Source organism: Cibotium barometz, chromosome 33 (genome assembly GCF_041138505.1).
Source record: "Cibotium barometz isolate CiBa-2024 chromosome 33, ASM4113850v1, whole genome shotgun sequence".
Taxonomy (NCBI): Eukaryota; Viridiplantae; Streptophyta; class Polypodiopsida; order Cyatheales; family Cibotiaceae; genus Cibotium; species Cibotium barometz.
Genome location: NC_141078.1, coordinates 4,568,266 through 4,586,459, shown reverse-complemented (window position 1 = coordinate 4,586,459; position 18,194 = coordinate 4,568,266). Strand labels below are relative to the sequence as shown.

General features: G+C 43.1%; 1 pseudogene across 1 annotated transcript; it reads right to left on the bottom strand.

The window, feature by feature from the left end:
• Window positions 1-1,137: 1,137 nt before the first annotated feature.
• LOC147619212 (uncharacterized) lies at window positions 1,138-14,592 on the bottom strand (annotated as a pseudogene). Its single transcript, XR_015261818.1, has 11 exons — window positions 14,515-14,592; window positions 8,568-8,635; window positions 7,786-7,870; window positions 7,515-7,598; window positions 7,206-7,245; window positions 6,424-6,469; window positions 3,255-3,313; window positions 2,576-3,080; window positions 1,927-2,013; window positions 1,731-1,846; window positions 1,138-1,548 (listed from the first exon to the last, which is right to left on the bottom strand). The product of XR_015261818.1 is annotated as an uncharacterized LOC147619212 (transcript).
• Window positions 14,593-18,194: the final 3,602 nt, after the last annotated feature.

Below are 18,194 nucleotides of genomic sequence, written 5' to 3'. Positions count from 1 at the left end.
TGAATTCCAACGATGATCGGTAAGGATGTCTACTCATTCTCTTCTTTTCATGATAATTTAAATTTGTATTTACTAGGTTAATAAATTTGATGACGAAGATTAAGAGAATTCTATTGAAGTTTCTCACGATAGATTCCATTTCTAAAATGTATAAATCACTAGAGTCCAACTGTAACATTATTAAAAGAGGCTTGGATTTTCTTGGAGACTTGCCTACAATGAGGTTGACTTATGACAAGGTTCTTGTGTATAAAAACAGCAATGAAATTTCAATCTAAGTTGTTATTTTTGTAATAATTATCAAAATTCATGATTGTCTTTCTCATCTTATATCTATGGTAACTAGCTCCAGTGTGCCATAATAATTGAACACCAATTGGCCTAAAAAGCAATTATTGGTAATAATAGTTAGTAACTAACCCATGTGAACAATGCCTTGCAAATGGGGGTTGGTTTCTGTATGGGATGTCCCCATACAGAAACCAATACATTTTAGAAAGAATTCCACGTCTGTAGAACGTGTAAGAGTGTTTAAGATTCCTTTACTAATCGAATAGTGTCTCGTTCGCAATGCAAAGAACGTTAGCTCGAAACGCGGTCAACTATCCCATTTGAATCCGTGGATCTCAGTCGGTTCTCAAGACTTGGAATCAAGACTTTCCATCCCATGAACACAAAGTTATCTATCACATGCCTCCTCGCATAAGCTCACTTTTTTCCCTTTTCTTAATTCTCATATCTTACTAGACATAATATTCAAAGATTGACTTGGTTTGCTTGCTTTTTAGTTAGTCTATGTTTAAAAACTTTGATTTGATTGATATTGGGAAAGAGGTCCATGCACCACAAGGGAATGTCAGCTGCAACGATGATAAGGAAGAAACAAACTGAATTATGCATGTGTTGCAGTGGTTGAAAGTTTTTAAGAAGTTTTTAAGTGTTTAAAAATGAAACAAGTTTGAAAAAAAAAAGTTAATAAATAAACCAGCATACTTAGTTTATATCCCTTCATAAATAAACCAGCATACTTGGTTTATATCCCTTCTACAACAAATATTCATAACACACCACCCTACTTAGATTCTGTGGAAAAGAAGAACTGACTAAACTAAGGAGCATGCACACACAAGAGGCCAGTCAAGCAAATATAGCTCTCTAGATACAAACCAGATGTTTTCTAAACTGATGTCGATGACGACATATAGTGTCTTCCATTGCTTACGGGATATGATAAAGCGCCCAGTTAATACTAACTGCACTTGCTCAGTTCTGAGCATGCATGTGTAATAAGATATGCTTAATGCCACTACATGAACTGTTCATCAAAGCAACCCACTCAATAGATAGTTTCCAGCATTCCATGAGACAACACGGCCAGTGAATTGTGTAACCTACATGGCAAAGCTGCCATTTCCAAAATTTACACAACCAGACCAAGGTTATGTCAAAGAAACATCCCTTTGAAATATTTGTCGTACTCTTCCTCTCTACTACTTCGTTGGGTCACCTTGCTTCTTCCTTCAGATGAAGGTGACAAGCTGGAATGACCTGCAATCAGACCTATAATTACGTACAATCTAAATGCTTCAATAACTGGTGCAGCGCTACTATCTAAATGCTTCAATAACTGGTGCAGCGCTACTTATGTAAACAAGACCTAAATCGTCTTTATATCTTCTGTATGAATACATGTGCACATGTATGGGGTTAAACAAAGAAGGTGTGCTTACTACTCGGATGTATGAGCTTCGTTTCAGAATCATCATCAACATCATCATCGTATTTTAGTTGTGCATCCTCGGTACGCCTTTTCTTCGAGCTCCTTGGGCTCCCCTTGGGTTCCGACCTGTGAACCAAGCCTCTCAATCAATTTTCTGAACCAACAACATCATTTTATGTATTCAACTCATTTGATGAGATAAAAACCTTCTCTTTTTACTATCATCTTTTTCTTCTTGTCGTAGCAGCTTTTCACGGTCTCTCTCCCTTAGGTAATGCAGTTTTTCTCCACATCTAAATCATAGACACTGGAGTTACTCCTATAAAATGAGGAAAAAATAAAGGTGCCCTGTAAAGTTCATGGGGCGTTCTGACACCACATTTGCACGCACTTTCTCTTTCAAAAAAATAGTGAATTTTGGCTGCTCACTGCCCTCTCAAGACATGAATGGTAGTTGGTGCACTAGATCTCACACAAAAATATGCAACTCTGGTAGCGGACTAGTAGACAGCACAATTAAGAGGGTGAATACAGAAAGGCATACATGATGCACACGACGCACTGTTCAATCCCGATGATTTGCACCCCCCCCCTTCCTCCTCCAGGTGTCACCCCCCCCCCGGCATGCGTGCGCACGTCTGGACTCTGCAGTGCATCATTTAGACGAAGCACCCAAACTCTAGTAGTCGCCTATTTGCCCATGACCTAGGAGCAGAAAAAGCTTGATCACAGAAGCCCGATACATAAGACCTAGGAGGAGAGAAACCATGCTGTCTAGGAATCAAGAAAGTCTCTGCAGGACCTTAATGCAGAACTGAGTAAGCTGAAAATGAAGAGGGAAAGCAAACACCTTACTCTGAATGGCCTGCTTGCAAACCTCCTAACCCTTCCATGCAGTCGTGCCAGAGAGCTGAGGACACATGTCTGCGGGAAATTTGCCCCTCCAAGGCTCGACAACTTGCTGCTATTTGTTTTCTTCTAGTATTCTGCCCAAGATAGCTTAATCAGCCAGTGCTTTATACCTCAGCATGAGAATGTACATTCGCCTGTTCTTTCAGCTAACCTCACAACTCTCCTGACCTCTTTGTCCTGAGTATCGCCCCTGACATGTAGGTCTCTGGTATATCCAGCAAACTTACAAAGCTGTTAAAGAATTTTCCAACGTCAATGAACACCACCTCGACAGAATTCCATCCTCAGTTCAAGCCAAAAGAAGCCTTGAGTAGTTTATTCAACAGAGAAGCCAATTGAAAGCAAGCTTAGCATTGGAAAGAAATGGATCAGACTACACTATGGACCATCTCATTAATTTGACTAACGCCTGCTTGCTTTGTCCAGCCTCCTTATATGCAAAGTTGACCTGCCAAATAACCAAACCCATTCCAAGAGCACTTGCATCATATGATCCTCCAAAAAGGGTCTACAAGTAAACCAGTCGATTTCTATACACAGTTCTTTTCCATGCCAGAGAAGACAGTGCCGTAAGGGAACAACTATCCTGCAGAATTAACATCCAAAGCTCACCAAAACATGCCTCATAACTGGAAAGGCTCTCCTTTGCATCGCATTTCTTATTTCCACATACAAACTGTCCTGGATTATCACATCAAGAAAAGCGTCCACTATAGTATGAGTATCTTCATTTGCAAGCAAAGCCAAGTCAAACCATGGCACTTGAAGTTCTTTTAAAAGTAGAAGACACAACAACATTGGTGACAACACAAATGAGCCCAGTTTTACGAGCGGGTTTGCATGTGTGTGTGTGTGTGTGTGTGTGTGTGAGAGAGAGAGAGAGAGAGAGAGAGAGAGAGAGATTAATCATCTAGTAAAGACCCAATGTGCCTATGAGACCAAAGTGATACGATAATGTCCATGGCATGTCTCATCATGGAATGAAAAATAAAACAGAAACAAAAAATAAACATATCTATCTCACTAGGGTGATACAAAACTGTCCATGGAAGCTCATCATGGAATGCTAGGAACATAGAAACATGAGAGCAGCATCAACTCCCAATAGATGGTATACCATTCTCCAAAATATCAAGCATGGGGCTACTAATGGGTATGGCCGAGAGATCTCCCTCAGCAATGTCATGTGGAAAAATAGCTTGATGGCGGTGGAGCATGTCCTCAATCTGAAGCTGATGAGGGGATCGTGGCCGACGGCCGAGGGTGTTGGGCATGCTGGAGTGCGGAGGCCCAATCCAAGGTAACTCCTCTCGGGCGAGGTGGGTCTGGAGCAGCTCGATGTGGGTCCACAAGATCCACTGTATCGGTGTCCAACTCCTGAGTCTGGAAGAAACTGGTGATGGTTGGCTGGCGAGGGGGGGGGGGGGGGGGGGGGCACCAAAGCTCTCTCAAGAAAGTGTCCCTGTGTCTGCGGAGCTCCCGCAAGAAGAGGCCTAGGCAACGCTAGTCTGGGAAGTCAATGATCCTAGAGAGTGGACCAAATCCCTCACGAAACAAATAGTGAAACCTCCCACGGATTTCATAGTATACTGGGCAGAGGCATATGTAATGCTCCTCCGTCTCAACCTCTGTGTGGCATAATCGACAGATCCTCTCCTCTCTGGGTCTCCGTATGAGCTTCCCGACTCTGAAGACGCACTCAGCTCTACCTATCTCCACTCTGAGGCGGTGGGACGAAACCCGTATCTGGCCAATCGCAATCCGCATGGCATGGGCCACGTGAACACTCAGGTAGCTGTTGGAAGAATCCATCGTCAGTGAGCGTGAGAAAGTGATCTCCATAGAAGTGCATCTTCGTTGGGAGCTTCGGGGGTGTGATCCATGTGCAATGGGTGTAGAGGCTGAAAAGATCTAACCAGATAGCCCAGTTGGTATCCTCATGAGACAACCGTATAAAAGGGGAGTCCAAACTATACTGAAGGGGTGGTAGGCGGTCCATGCGGAGCCCATATACTGAGAACCAAGTGGAAACTAATGCATACCATACTCCAGAGTGGCCCTCAAGTGCTAGCTGTCTCAAGGACTCCAAGGCAAGCCTCAGGTACCTGTGGGGATCCATGTGATTGATGCGATGGAGGTATGTAACTGTCTGGAAGAGTACATCCACTACCATCGGGGCTGCAGCAAACTCTGCCAGATAATCTGGTGTGGGACTGATGGTTTGATGCGGATCATACAAGAGAACATCATGACTTGGGGCCTTTCAACTCGCTGCCACTCCTCATCGGATAAATCCGGCCCCCAGAAGGCTGCTCCATACATCAAGGCTGGTGTGACGAGAGTGTCAAAAAGTCAAACCTTCATCCTGGGCTCCTCGAAATGTGCCTGGAAGCACCTTGGTTTTACCAAGGTTAAAACTTAACAGAGAGGTCCCGCTGAGTGCAGAAGTCCCGTAAGGCATCCAACTGTCTCTGAAACCCCTCAGCTGAATCTGAGAGGACGACGATGTCATAGATGCATAAAGTAGTATGGGGATCAATATGCCTGCCAGTGTGGGACCAGCCCCGCCTAATCTGTCAATGAAGCTCGAGATCTCATCAATGTACAGGCCAAAAAGAGTGGGTGATAGAGGGCAGTCCTGTTTCACCCCAATAGTGCTGGAAATCTCTTGTGATGTACCTCCTAGGGCTCTCACTCATCCAGTGACGGACTCATGCTCCAAACCATGTCAGATGGGACTCCTATCTCCTGTAGACGATGTAGGAGGCGGGCTCAGGGTACAGTATCAAAAGCTTTGCGGAAATCCACAAAGCAAGAGTAAATCCTCTGATGTCGTGCTCTACCCTCCTCAATGATGGCACAGAGGATGAAAATGTGGTCAAGGTAGAGTAGCTCCTCCGAAAGCCTGCCTCTCCTAAGGCTCTGCATCCCTGTCTCTCTGCAAATGAGCTGAGCTCCGCCTCTAGCACCGATCTATAGAGTTTGGTCAATCATGATCGTCCTGTAATTATTAGGATCAAGTGGATCTCCGGCTTTGAGGATGGGGATGATGGTGTTGGTGGACCAAGAGGGTGGAAATCCTTCACAAAGGGCTCTATTGAACATGTAGGCTAGTAGGGGCGCCACGGTATCATCGGCGTGCGAGATGTACTCAGCAGTGAGTCCCTCATGATCCTGGGCTCGCCCTTACGTAGTCTACAAATGGCCTCGAGGACCATGCCCTTTGTGAAGAAGGTGGAGGTGGTGGGGTGGGGATCTGGTGGTGGGGGTAGGGGTGGCTGATGGGGAATATGATAGAGAGAGAGAGAGAGGTTAACACGATTGACAAAGGTCACAATACATCAGAAAGTGAAACCAGCATGAAGGAGAAAAGCTTAAAGAAGCACAAGTATGTTAAAATTCTTTATGTGCTTTCAAAAACCACCACACTTACATATACCAATGGAAAGTCCGTTATTTTCCAAACTTAACAAAAATTAGTGCAGTCTTGACTCCATGAGAGTCTACTCACAAAGCTTCAAACCATCAACTCCATCATGCATATAACATAGACTACACGCTATGACATCCCTACTCACATCATCAAAACCAAGACAAAGAAGTCAGCACACTATCATGATATGATATAAATATCAAGGGTCACCTTAATTTTCCACATGTGCTTTGAATCCAATGGTTGAAAAGCAGCAACAGTTAGGAAGCAGCAGCATATAAAAAATCTATGGTATACATTAATCAAAACAAAACACATACTCAATGTAAAGGAAAAAACCCCCCAAAAAAAGCATCACCTTTTCCAGAGATAACCTCCTTTTCAGCTCGCCATCTCAGTCCAATCTGTCCAAACAAACCCATTTTTCATTACAGAACTATCTTGTGTACTCGTATAAACTATTTTCCAGAGATAACCTCCTTTTCAGCTCGCCATCTCAGTCCAATCTTTCCAAACAAACCCATTTTTCATTACAGAACTATCTTGTGTACTCGTATAAACTATTTTCAAAATCAAACAACACATAATCCTACTACCTTCTTTTTTAATTTGCTAGCAAAGACTTGCATTGCAGGCAGCCAAGAACAGAATGAAGAGGAGGTCAATACATCAAAACCAAAGCTAAAAAGGCAACATGCACAAGATTTAGTAAATGAGATATATGGAAATATAGAGATACAGAAAGGATACTCTACTACCGTCTTTTCATATTCTTGTGCTAACAAAGGCTTGCAGGCAGCCATGAACAGAATGAAGAGGAGGTCAATGCATCAAGCCCAAAGCTAAAAACACAACATGCACAAGATTCAGTTGATGAAATTATATGGAAAATTGGAGAATATGGAACACTGAGCAAAGAACAAGCAAGCTAACACACAACACAAAGCCTGGAATCAAGAAAGGTCACAAAAAAGCTTCATGGGAAAGTGTCTGCCATACACTCTGCCATGAAGACAATAAAAAGGCTCAGAGAATGTGATAATCTACTCAGCAAGACATTGCAATCAAGCTCTAGCCCAGGTACACAATTTGTCTCTAATCAAACAGAAGGAAGCTCAAGGGATAACCATGAAGCCTTACTTTGCCATCTTTGTAGCAAGCCATGTCAGCAATACAATATCTGGTTGACATTAAGTGTTACACGGACTTTAGCACTATTATTATGCAAAAATAATAACATCAATCAATGACACAAGATCCTAAAATATGCATCCTTCGCTTTAGCCCTGCCATACCTCTCTCGCAAAAAGAAAAAAAACAAAAGATTCTAAACCACACACCACAATTTAATAAAGACACTAGCTTTAAGCTCCAAAACCTTTAAAACCCTTTTGCAAACACAATGGGTTTCCTTGTTGAAATGTTAAATTTACATATAAGAAAGGATACTCTTTGAAGGGTTTATCATAGTAACGCTTCACCAGTCTTTGTTCCCATGAACTTTCTAAATCATCTTCTTCAGTTCGAATGAACCTTGAAAAAGAATAACAGCATGATCAACACTGATGGGTTTTGAAAAGTGTATTCTACATAAGCCTTGGCGACATAGTGCAACTATCCTTCTCATAAAAGTCACGACATGAAGCAAAAAGAGTGCATAAATGACCAACTCCTTGAGGACTCCTCACCAATCACGGTAACATAATCAAAAGACAAAGACCTGTAAGTTTCTCAAAGAGTGTCCTGATCTGTCTTTATGGGCCTCATCTGCTCTCCTGCTGTTAAGGATTTACCGTAGTGAAGCACTGCAGCAAACAAAATGCAGCCTGAAAACTAATAATGTTCTTCGAGCATTAAGTATCCAAGTTCAACATTTAAGTAGTCCACAAATATTATGTCCCGCCCTTTGAGGTCTATGTGTAGCCCTCCAAAGAACACTCCTCATGAAGGATTGTTCCATGACCTCTTCTTTGATTTTAGATGCATTGATTCAGCAGGATTATAGCTTTCAACCTGCTCTTTTCAAAGCATCTTGCAAATGCAAACAGAAGGCCCTAACAGAATGCCATAACCTTCCTTCAACATTTAGGATCGTGTGTAGCCCTCCATGAAACACTCCTCGTACAGGACTGTTCCACAACCTCTTCCTTAATTTTAGATGCGTTGAGTGAGCAGTATCGTAGCTTTTAACCTGCACTTTCTCAAAGCATCTTGCTCGCCATTAATAAATTTTAGAAAGATAATGTCTTGGGTTGTTATGACCAATCTTCAGCCCTCCACAATACGAGGCATCCTATTCTTGCCACTATACGAAGACATGTTCAATTCAGTATGCATTAAGATACCTCTACAACACTAAGCTTTACCATCTCTACAAAAATGAAATGATTAGAAAAAAAAAATTACACATAGCCACTATGAAGGCATGCAAAAGCATTGGACATATTCAAAAATAAAGCATCTGGACATGACAATATTAAAGTCTAAATCAAAGAAACGCACCATAATCATGCATAAACTTCTTATGCCGATCATAAGCATTGAGTCCCATTAAATGAACTTCATAATGCCTGCAAAGTCAGTAAGCATGTCAATGGTAGTCTCACAATCAAGACCATTAAAAGTACAGAACTTCTCGCACGTCGTAAAGTATATCAATAAAATAGTGTCCCAGCTTGTTCATGGGAAATTTAGGTAATCCTTTCGGGCTTAGAAGGAGAGCACTCTGGTGTGAATCACACAATCCCCTCCCACAAGATGTGTACTTTGCTTTATCAGGAAAGAAACTACGGTGCATGCAGCACAATAGTCAAAGCAAGGATATTTCTGCTCACAAAGAGAGATCGTAGTATCTGTTAGCTAGCTGCAATCAACTGCTCACAAGATGCAGCTACCTGACCGATATAAAAAGGTCAACTTGCCACATAGCATTCAACCTGCCAGCTTAAACCTACGCTTTCAAAATTCCTCACAAGTGCTCACACTCTGCCTGATGCTTTTCTAGTGACGAGTCCTGTTTTTGTAAATTGTGAGTGGGCTTTGGAAGACACCAGGATGCCCAAGTCCACTGGACACATTGTACAAGCTTTAGAAATGGGGGATTATCTAGTACAAGGATTACGGCACCCTAGAACCTTGTGAAGGTGCTCAGAACAAGAGGATGGACACAAAAGGCTTTGTCTCTGCAGGAAAACACTCTTTGCCATCCCCCATGATTTGAGAGAAAGACAGGCATGTGAACAAGGCTTTAAAAAAGGATTTTATTGTGTGTAATGGTGGCACTTTGTGGGTGGACATGCTTATAAAACGACTGTACAAATTAAACTTGTGCACCCTCATTGGGGTGCCTGGACTTTTTTTAAAGGTTTCATATGCTTTGGGTTAGGCATCAGTACATGGGCACCCTTTTATGAGTCACGCACCCTTACATGAGTCACGGACTTCTCCATAGGTAACTTCAAAGGTGGACAACCAGCTCTTATCTCTCCTAACATGTGGCCTAACTTGTTAAATAAACATTAAAGAGGCCCCTATTAATCATCGTCGCCAACCTTCTCCTACACCCGAACAGTTGGCGCACCAGTATGTACTGCTCCAATTGCTGATTCTCCCAGTCTCATACTCTTCTGCTGTACTGTACATTTGCTGCACCTGTCTTTACCAGCCCTGCAATCGCTGGACATACATTTCCGCTGTACTGTGTTGCTGTTGACCATACAGGACTAAACCTGCTGACCGGACTGTGCTGCGCCTGCTGTACGACCTGTGTGGTACCAGCCTACAGCCCTGTTCCGCCCAGGGTTGTTACCGAGGCGTTTGGTACAAGGGGGGTATGGTACGCGTCTCGAAAGACTCGTATTTTTTAGAAACGTTAAGAGGCGTGTTAGAGGCATTTGTTATATATATATATATAATGATAGATATATATAGAGAGAGAGAACCTTGATGGAGGCCCGAGGGAGAGAGAGGGTGTCACCTCGGTGTGTATGAGAGAGAGAGAGAGAGAGAGAGAGAGAGAGAGAGTGTGAGAGAGGCTGCCTTGTGCAAGGTTTAAGCCTTAGGGAGGGAGAGAGAGTGTGTACGAGAGAGGGAGACACTCGAGAGAGTGTGTGTGAGTCTTGAGAGCTTAGAGGGGCCCTTATAGCCCCCGTCATCAAACGGATGAAAACGGGTAAATCCCAAACAGTCAGAAACGGGCAGAAAAAAAAACAACTATGCCCGAACGCCTCGGAAGACTCGTACACCTCGAACGCCTCTAACGGTTAGAGGCATGCCTCGTAACAACTCATACTTTTGTTGTTGTACCTGTATCCGCTCTTCTGCTGGTGTTGTTGATCATCATCATTTTGTACCAGGTTGACTTACTTGTGGGATCATCATCATTTTGTACTTACTTGTGGGGTCAACTGTTGGGCACTCTTGCCAGAAGTGCATCAACAAACCGTCCCATCAAGTCCCTGAGGCAGTGCACACAATCCCACTGATGCTGCGGTCCTGTGGTCGAAAAAAAATCACCTGTGACTGTCCACTACCGAGGTCCAGAAAGAAGCTCTAGCATGGTATCTGTACTCCAATCTCCTGTCCTCCAGGGTACAGATGTCATGCGAGCAGTTGCTATCTGTGCTTCAATTGTCATGTGCAAGTATTGCCATGAACATTATGTGGAGCTAATCCTGAAGGGGAAACCAGAAAAACAGATTAGAACCAGGAAGTTTTGAGCAGGAGGTGCAGATTGGCAAGGGTTGGACTTGGAGAAGGACTTGGATGCGCTGTCGGCTGAACCAGATAAGAACACAGGAGCTGTGGACTGAGGCAGCTGCAGGCGCATCTTCATTTATGGATTTTATGACCAGTCAGCCAGCACTCCGATGATTAAAAGGGCCTATAAAAGGCACATGTGCTCATTGAGTTAGATCATTCACTCCCTTATGGAGTGGGTCCCAATAGTAGGACTGTTTTGGTGTATTCCACCTTTTTTTGAAAGGCAGCCTATGGCTGTAGATGTAGAATACCTTTTTGTACCATATGAATATACGGACTTTCCAGCTATCTCTCTCTCTCTCTACTCTCCCTTCTGTCTGCGTTTTTGCATCAGCATGTTCTCAATGGTATTTAGGGATGAAAGAAGACTCCCAGAGCTTCCGCATGTTACATTGGTATCAGAGCATCAGGCTAAACGCTGATTCAGTCCCATATGATGGTGTACAGGTCCAAGGTACAGGAAAGTGCACAGATACGAAGCCCAAGCAAGGAACACAAGATCGGGAAGAGCTCCCAAGAGGTTTGTTGGTGGTGCTCCACACAGCTAGAGGGGATGGCAGTCCTGTGAGCCAGATAGGTTCTCGGCGGGCAACGGTCCCAAGGGAGGATTATCCTCCAAGGGGGTGGAGTGAGTGCCAGACTCATTTCTCAGGAATGAAGACCAAGACAGAATTCAGAGTCAAGGCAGGAATGGTTGGGGACTGGATGGAACAGATGCATAGATATTATTCAGAGTCAGAGTGGTTTTGGAGACCAGGCCGGGTTTTCAGAGAGAAAAAGGGTTGCTAGAGATGGATGGATGACAGAGGGACTTCAGGAATCGAATGGGATGATGACAGTCATCCAAGAACAGGTTGGAATCCCGCCATCAAGTTTAGCAGAGGGAGATGTCATGTGCAAGTATTGCCATGAACATTATCTCGAGCTAATCCTAAAGGGGTAACCAGAAAAACAAATTAGAACCAGGAAGTTTTGAGCATGCAACACTGCAACTTTGATGTCCACAGGTACGGACATTCTTGCCATGTCGCAATCAGCAAAGCCTCGAAAAAGGAGTGCCAGCTTCGACCATAGGAACAAAAAACAAGGAAGGAAAGATCGGAAACCATTCTTTGCATGGAAACAAGAGCAAAGGTCCGTAGATTGGTGATTTGAAGGAAACGCAAAGGAAACCAAAAAATATCCACGAACCCAAAACTGCCTTTGTAGTCATGTTTCTCCTCGCGACTTCTCTGCTGCCTGCATGAAAACAAATAGCCGCCCTCGCTTCCTCTACTACACGTGGAGCTGGTGAACCTCCTTCTGTTGCTGCTCCAGCCACTATATGCACTACCCACGTGGCCTATTATTAACCTGCTGCCATGTGTTTTCTGCTGCCCACGTTGGCTGCCCGCCTTACTGCCACTACAACGCTGCTCCATCTCCTTCGCTTGCGTTGAAGGCTGCCTTGATCACACTGCCGCTGCCCTTGCTCTTGCTAACCTTGCTTGCGCATGCTGAAGCTGTGCCACCTTGCTTCTTTGGAACGTGGCTACTTGGCAGCCCTTGTCACCACCGTGTTGCCCTCCTTCAAGCCACTTGGCAAGAACACCAAAAAAATAACACAAGCGTTTTGTTGGATAACGGGCCATGTTGCCACCACAAGGACCTCCCTAGCCGCCTCGCCAAGCATGCACCACAAGTTGACCACCTCTCACACGCCTCTTCGCCTTTCCTCTTCTTCTCATAGCTGTCTACACCAAGGATCAATAGGATACTGTATGCTCTGATACCATGTCAGAATTGACACCAGCGGAAGCACTACTATAAGAAGAGAGAGAAAGATAGACGAACAATGCTTGATTGTATTGGCAATGAAAATAGGTGATTTACAGTGGTGGGTAGAGGTCACTTACATACTCCCAAATGGAATTGCCCGACTCAACAAAGTTGGTAGGACAAATAAATAAAAATGTCAAATAGACAAAATATTCCATATGAGATGCAATAATTCTAACAAACTCTACCGCAATGTTGTTGCAATGCATCAAGCTAGCCCTTGTGATAGGTCATGTGCTGTGTGATACCGTTGTCCAAAATCTACTGAGGTGAGTTGGAACAAGAAGGAAAAGCGTGCTCCACCACTAGATGCAGAGTATCGGACTCGAGATCCATCAAGGTGACGAAAGTTGACTCCTCCACAACTTTGGCGGATGAGCTCACCCCTTTGTCCTTTGAATTCCCTTCCAAGTCCCGCATGCGACTCCGGCATTGTCGCCATGAATGCCCTGTTTGAAGCAGTAATCACAGACCTTCTGGTTGCCAAAAGAATTAGGAGCTGAAAACCCCTTCGGCAGAGGGAGGTGCCCCATCTTTGCCTTTGTTAGGCTGCCCCCCTCTCTGTCCAATGAAAGCCTAGTTACCTTTCTTTGAACAAGAATCCTTGAATCTTCTCTCCTGATCAAGGACCATAGGCACCAGTTCATCCCAGGTAATGGTTTTCAAGTAAGAAGTGAAGAATAGAAGCTCTCATATTTTGGGGACAACTGAGCAAGTAGCCAGATGGCCATATCCTTAGTGGAAATCTCCTTCCCACACCCAGAAACTTAGATCACAATGACTCCAATTTGTTGATCTGACCCCACATAGAAGTAGAATCAGTGCAAGAAAGCTTCAACATTTGAAGCTCCAAGGAACTCTCTTCATGGGTGTCTTCCCATCGTAGTCAAAGACTTTCTTCCAAGCAACATGTACCTAGGTATCCCATTTGATGTGAGCGATGACTAAGTGTAGAGAGTTCTCAAGGATGAATAACCGAGCATGGGCATTAAGCCGATCCCATAGAGCAGCTTCGTGAGTAAGGGTAAGAAAATACACCCCCGGTGGCTTGGGCAAGAGTGGCTTGCCTCATGGGAGACTCAAACCTTTGCCTCTTCAAGGAGGCGGAGGTGGAGGTGGCGGGGGAGGATGTATCACAAGGGGGGAGATGACCTCATCATCCGCTCTTGAGCTTCTACCACTATCACAAAGAGGACCCAAACCACCCCTAATATTGTTGAAGATCTCCCTGATTCCCGCGTGACTCCTACACGACCTGAAAAATAGGCATAAAAGCCAAAAAGGATGGGCAGCTCACATCAAAGGCCCAATAAAAATAGGGGGTTGCTTGAGCATGGGAAGGGCGCCCGTAGACACCAAAATAGCCACCCACAGGAGATGATATATGCTAACAGGTAAAAAGGGGTTGGGTTTGGTGTGGGGGGGGGGGGCACATTGGACTACTTCTGAAGGATCTACTACTTGACAAATCCAGAATGCAGGGGTTGTAGGGATGACACCCCCGACATCAAATGATCTAGCTTTGATGTCCAGTGCCCAGGTGAGAAAAATGACTCCGGGCATTGGCAATGGCCCCATCATCTCACAAGGTAAGGATGCCTACAGACTACTACTCTCACGGGGATTGTTTGACACCTTTCTCGTGCATCAAGATCTACATGGGTTTTGGAGAAGAAGTCGGCTGCCTGCGATCAGTTTGCAATCTGTTGATGATCATGTTGCCAAGCATGCGTTGCATAGATTGTACGGACTCATCAAATACACAAAGAAAGTAAAAATCCTCAAGGGCCGCCTAAAACTTTTCTTCAGAGGCCTGCGTAACGAATCTGCTAAAGATGGAGAAGAAAACGACGAAAATTGTAGAGCTTACCGTTTTCGTTCTTCTCGATCGAGCACATCGGCCCTGACAGCAGCGAAAGACACCATCGCTCACTTGTTCTTTGTTCTTTGAGAAGGTCTCTTAGGCCCATGGGCGGGGGAGATTGCCTGCCCATGAATTATGGGCGGTCCCACCACATCAGCATGGGCAGGGAGGGGTATGGCAATGTGTAATGGGCCTTAGAGACCTTCTCCTAACATTGTGAACGCCCAAGATGAGCGTGGGGAAAAAGGCATGGCAATTTTTAGTTTATCTTATACAACATCACCCACTGACTATGGACCTACGTGCGCTCATGTCCACCTATATAGGCCTATATAGATGAGTTTGCTCCCTACCTCTCCTACTAGCATACAACCTCCATCTCAGTAGTTTTTTGGATCAGCTACTATCAAAGTTTCCTTCACACTTTTGTATACACTGTGCATTGTGTATCCTCTTACAATGCGAGCATAAGTGTCAACATGTGCCTTGCTTGTTTGGGCACGTTCTCTATCTTTTTGTTCCTCTTTGTCTGGGGTGTCCTCCCACATTCCTCAAAATATCTTTCTCACATTCCTAAAATCCACTTTGTCATCCCACATTCCTCAAAATCTCTTTCTCCTTGTTACTTTCAATCCTACTATTGCATAGTTTTCTCCACTACTTACTATCTTTAGTTTTATGAAGACCATGCTTCCTTCGGTTTATTTGTGGTAATCTTTGATGGCTTTTTTTCATTAACTTCCCTTCTTGGAGAATATGTCCTTGTTCCCTTCACCTTCCTTAGTGATTGTGTTTACCTCTACCGTTCTTAGAAGTGTAGCTATTGCCACCTTTTGTAGTCTTTCTTTGGTTCTTTCTTCTTTTGATAATTATCCTACCTTTTATTCTGATAGATTTTATGTCTTTAGTATTTTTTTCTCACTTATACATTGATATTTTTAGGTCCTCTACCACTTCACTTGCTAGCTCAAGTTTGTCTATTGCTTTCCCTTGCAATTTCGTCTATTGCTTTCCCTTGCAATTTCGTCTTTACTTCCTCTTTTGCTAGCTCAAGTTTGTCTATTGCTTTCCCTTGCACCTCTTTTGGCAATTTGTTTTTGGTGTTGATTACTTTCTTCTTCTATCTCTTGTGGTTGGCCGATGGGTATGAAAGGGTTCTTTTTAAACCATTTCCCTTTCATTACCTCTTGTGGTTGGTCCAATTGCATTTGTTCTCAAGTTTCTTTTAACCATTTCCCTTCTACTACCTCTTGTTGGTTGGTCTAGTGATTGCATTTATTCTCAAGTGTCTTTTAACGATTTCCCTCTACTACCTCTTACGGTTAGTCAGGTGGGTAAGGAAAGGAGGCAATGTTTGTCTCACCTCTCAAAAGCAATGTACTCATCCTGCTTACTTGCTTTCTATCAGTAGCAATATTGGGATTTCCTACCTCTATGGGTTTCACCTCCTACTCCTAGACTTCTCACATTCTAATCACCCCCACCTTGGGAATAAGTCAGAGTGAAAAGGCAGATCTAAGATCGCCAGCTTTAACTACTAGGAAGCAATTTAGCTAACAATTAGGTTTACGATGCATGGGAAAAAATGTTGGGTTTTCCCACACAGTTATAATACAAGCATTTATTATAATTAGAGCAATGCACACACAAGAATGGTAAAATATAATTATGGATGATTACCATTTTCATTGTTTACCGTTTAAGATTCGGAGTATATTAAAGTCACATCAATTTTCCAAATGACCCAAAAGTCAAAAAGCCAAAAGAAAAAAAGTCCCTTGACTCCTTTTTATTGTTGTCAGGGCACAACTTCTAGAGGCTTTTTACCTATGACATGTTGCTACCTAGGCCTTCGTATAAAATATGACTAGACCTTATACTTTTCTAACCTAATGACCTAATCTAGCCTATACCACTAGTGACTTTTTCCTACTCTACTTCTACTACTATGACAAGTTGTTATGTCGTGCTCTATCACCTAATTGAATTATTGTAGTACATCGTGAAGTGTATCTTGTAATGTACTAAGCCATGTTTTTAAGGATTGTGGAAGAACTTGCACAATTTTCAGCCCACAAAAGCAACATAAGCTAGCAAAGCAGTAAAAGAAGGAGCAAAGCAAAAGGACTAGCACAATCAGGTAAAGCACAAGTAGAAGGACTAGTGCAAGCAGGCAAAGCAAGTAGCTTATAAACATCAAATCAGATGATGGGTTCAAGTAGTAAAGTAGAGTAGGAAAAGCCATCAGTGGAATAGGATAGGGTAGGTTAGCAAGTTAATAAAATAGAAGAACCAATCATTAATTATATAGGCAATAGCACGTAGTAGGTGGAAACATTTTTGGGGAACTAAAAAAAGGAGTTGCCAATGACTTTTGGCACTTTTGGACTTTTGCACTCTGGAACTTGTGGACCTTTTGGCATTTTGAAAATATTGTAACCTTTTGGTAATTGTGTTCTCTACAATTTATGAAACCATAAACTGTCAATAAATCTCCTTAATGAAAATAAGAATTATTTATACTTAAATCCATCTTGTCATATTCATACATGATGTCGTTTTATTGTTCTTGCATGTGTGGGCCTCGTGTGGGCACACTACTTTCCACATAAAATAAATGCATGTAGTGTACTTTTGTGTCTCCAGATTTAAATGTTTGAACCCTTTTATCGCACACATAGTCAACCTCATTGATAAGCAACAATCACTTCCCAATGTATTGCTATGACTAGTGAGCTTGGACCTAAACTATACCCTTTTTCACATAGTCTTGTTCTAGGACAAGAGTGATAGTATGATGCCTAGGTCTAGCAAAAAGTATACCCAGTTGTTTGGAAGGAATGCACGAAACCTAGTATTGCTATTAGGAATAAGCCACTTAGAGGACTGCCTCCTGCCTAGATCCCAAGAAATACTCCAGACCTTACTACCTTCCTGCTACTAACTCAACCATCCACATTTGTTGGTGGAGGCCAAAGTGCCAAAGAGGATTAAAAGCAATTAAAATCTAAACTCAACCATCCACATTTATTGGTGGAAGCCAAAGTGCCAAAGAGGGTTAAAAGCAATTAAAAGCTAAAATCAAAGAGTAAGTAGTTAAGGAATAAATTAAGTAAACAGGCATAGGTTGAAAAATGAAGACAATGATAAAATGGGGGTGACCTATACGCAAAGAGACATATCTATCCTAAGTAGAAGGATTCGAGACTATACTTGAAGAGATAGAGTCAAAGACATAACAATTAGGAACATAAGAAGTGGAGCCTCAAGTAAACTCAGGCTAAGCACAGGAAAAACCTAGTGCCAATGCCAGCAGGAGTGGGAGACATTCAAGAAAGAGCTGAGAAGGCAAGTCATGGAGAAGTAAGGCTAAAGTGTAGAGGGTCAAACCCTAGTGCCAATGCTAGCAGGAGTGGGAGACATTCAAGATAGAGCTAAGAAGGCAAGTTAGGGAGAAGTAAGGCTGAAGAGAAGAGGGTCAAACTTGACATGCCTCACAATGTTATGGAAAGGAAGGTAGATCCAGGTATCCATATCCAAGCCTTTCTTAGCTTGGATATGGAAAGGAAGGTAGATCCAGGGAGAAGTAAGGCTAAAGAGAAGAGGGTCAAACTTGACATGCCTCACAATGTTATGGAAAGGAAGGTAGATTCAGGTATCCATATCCAAGCCTTTAAGAAAGGAAG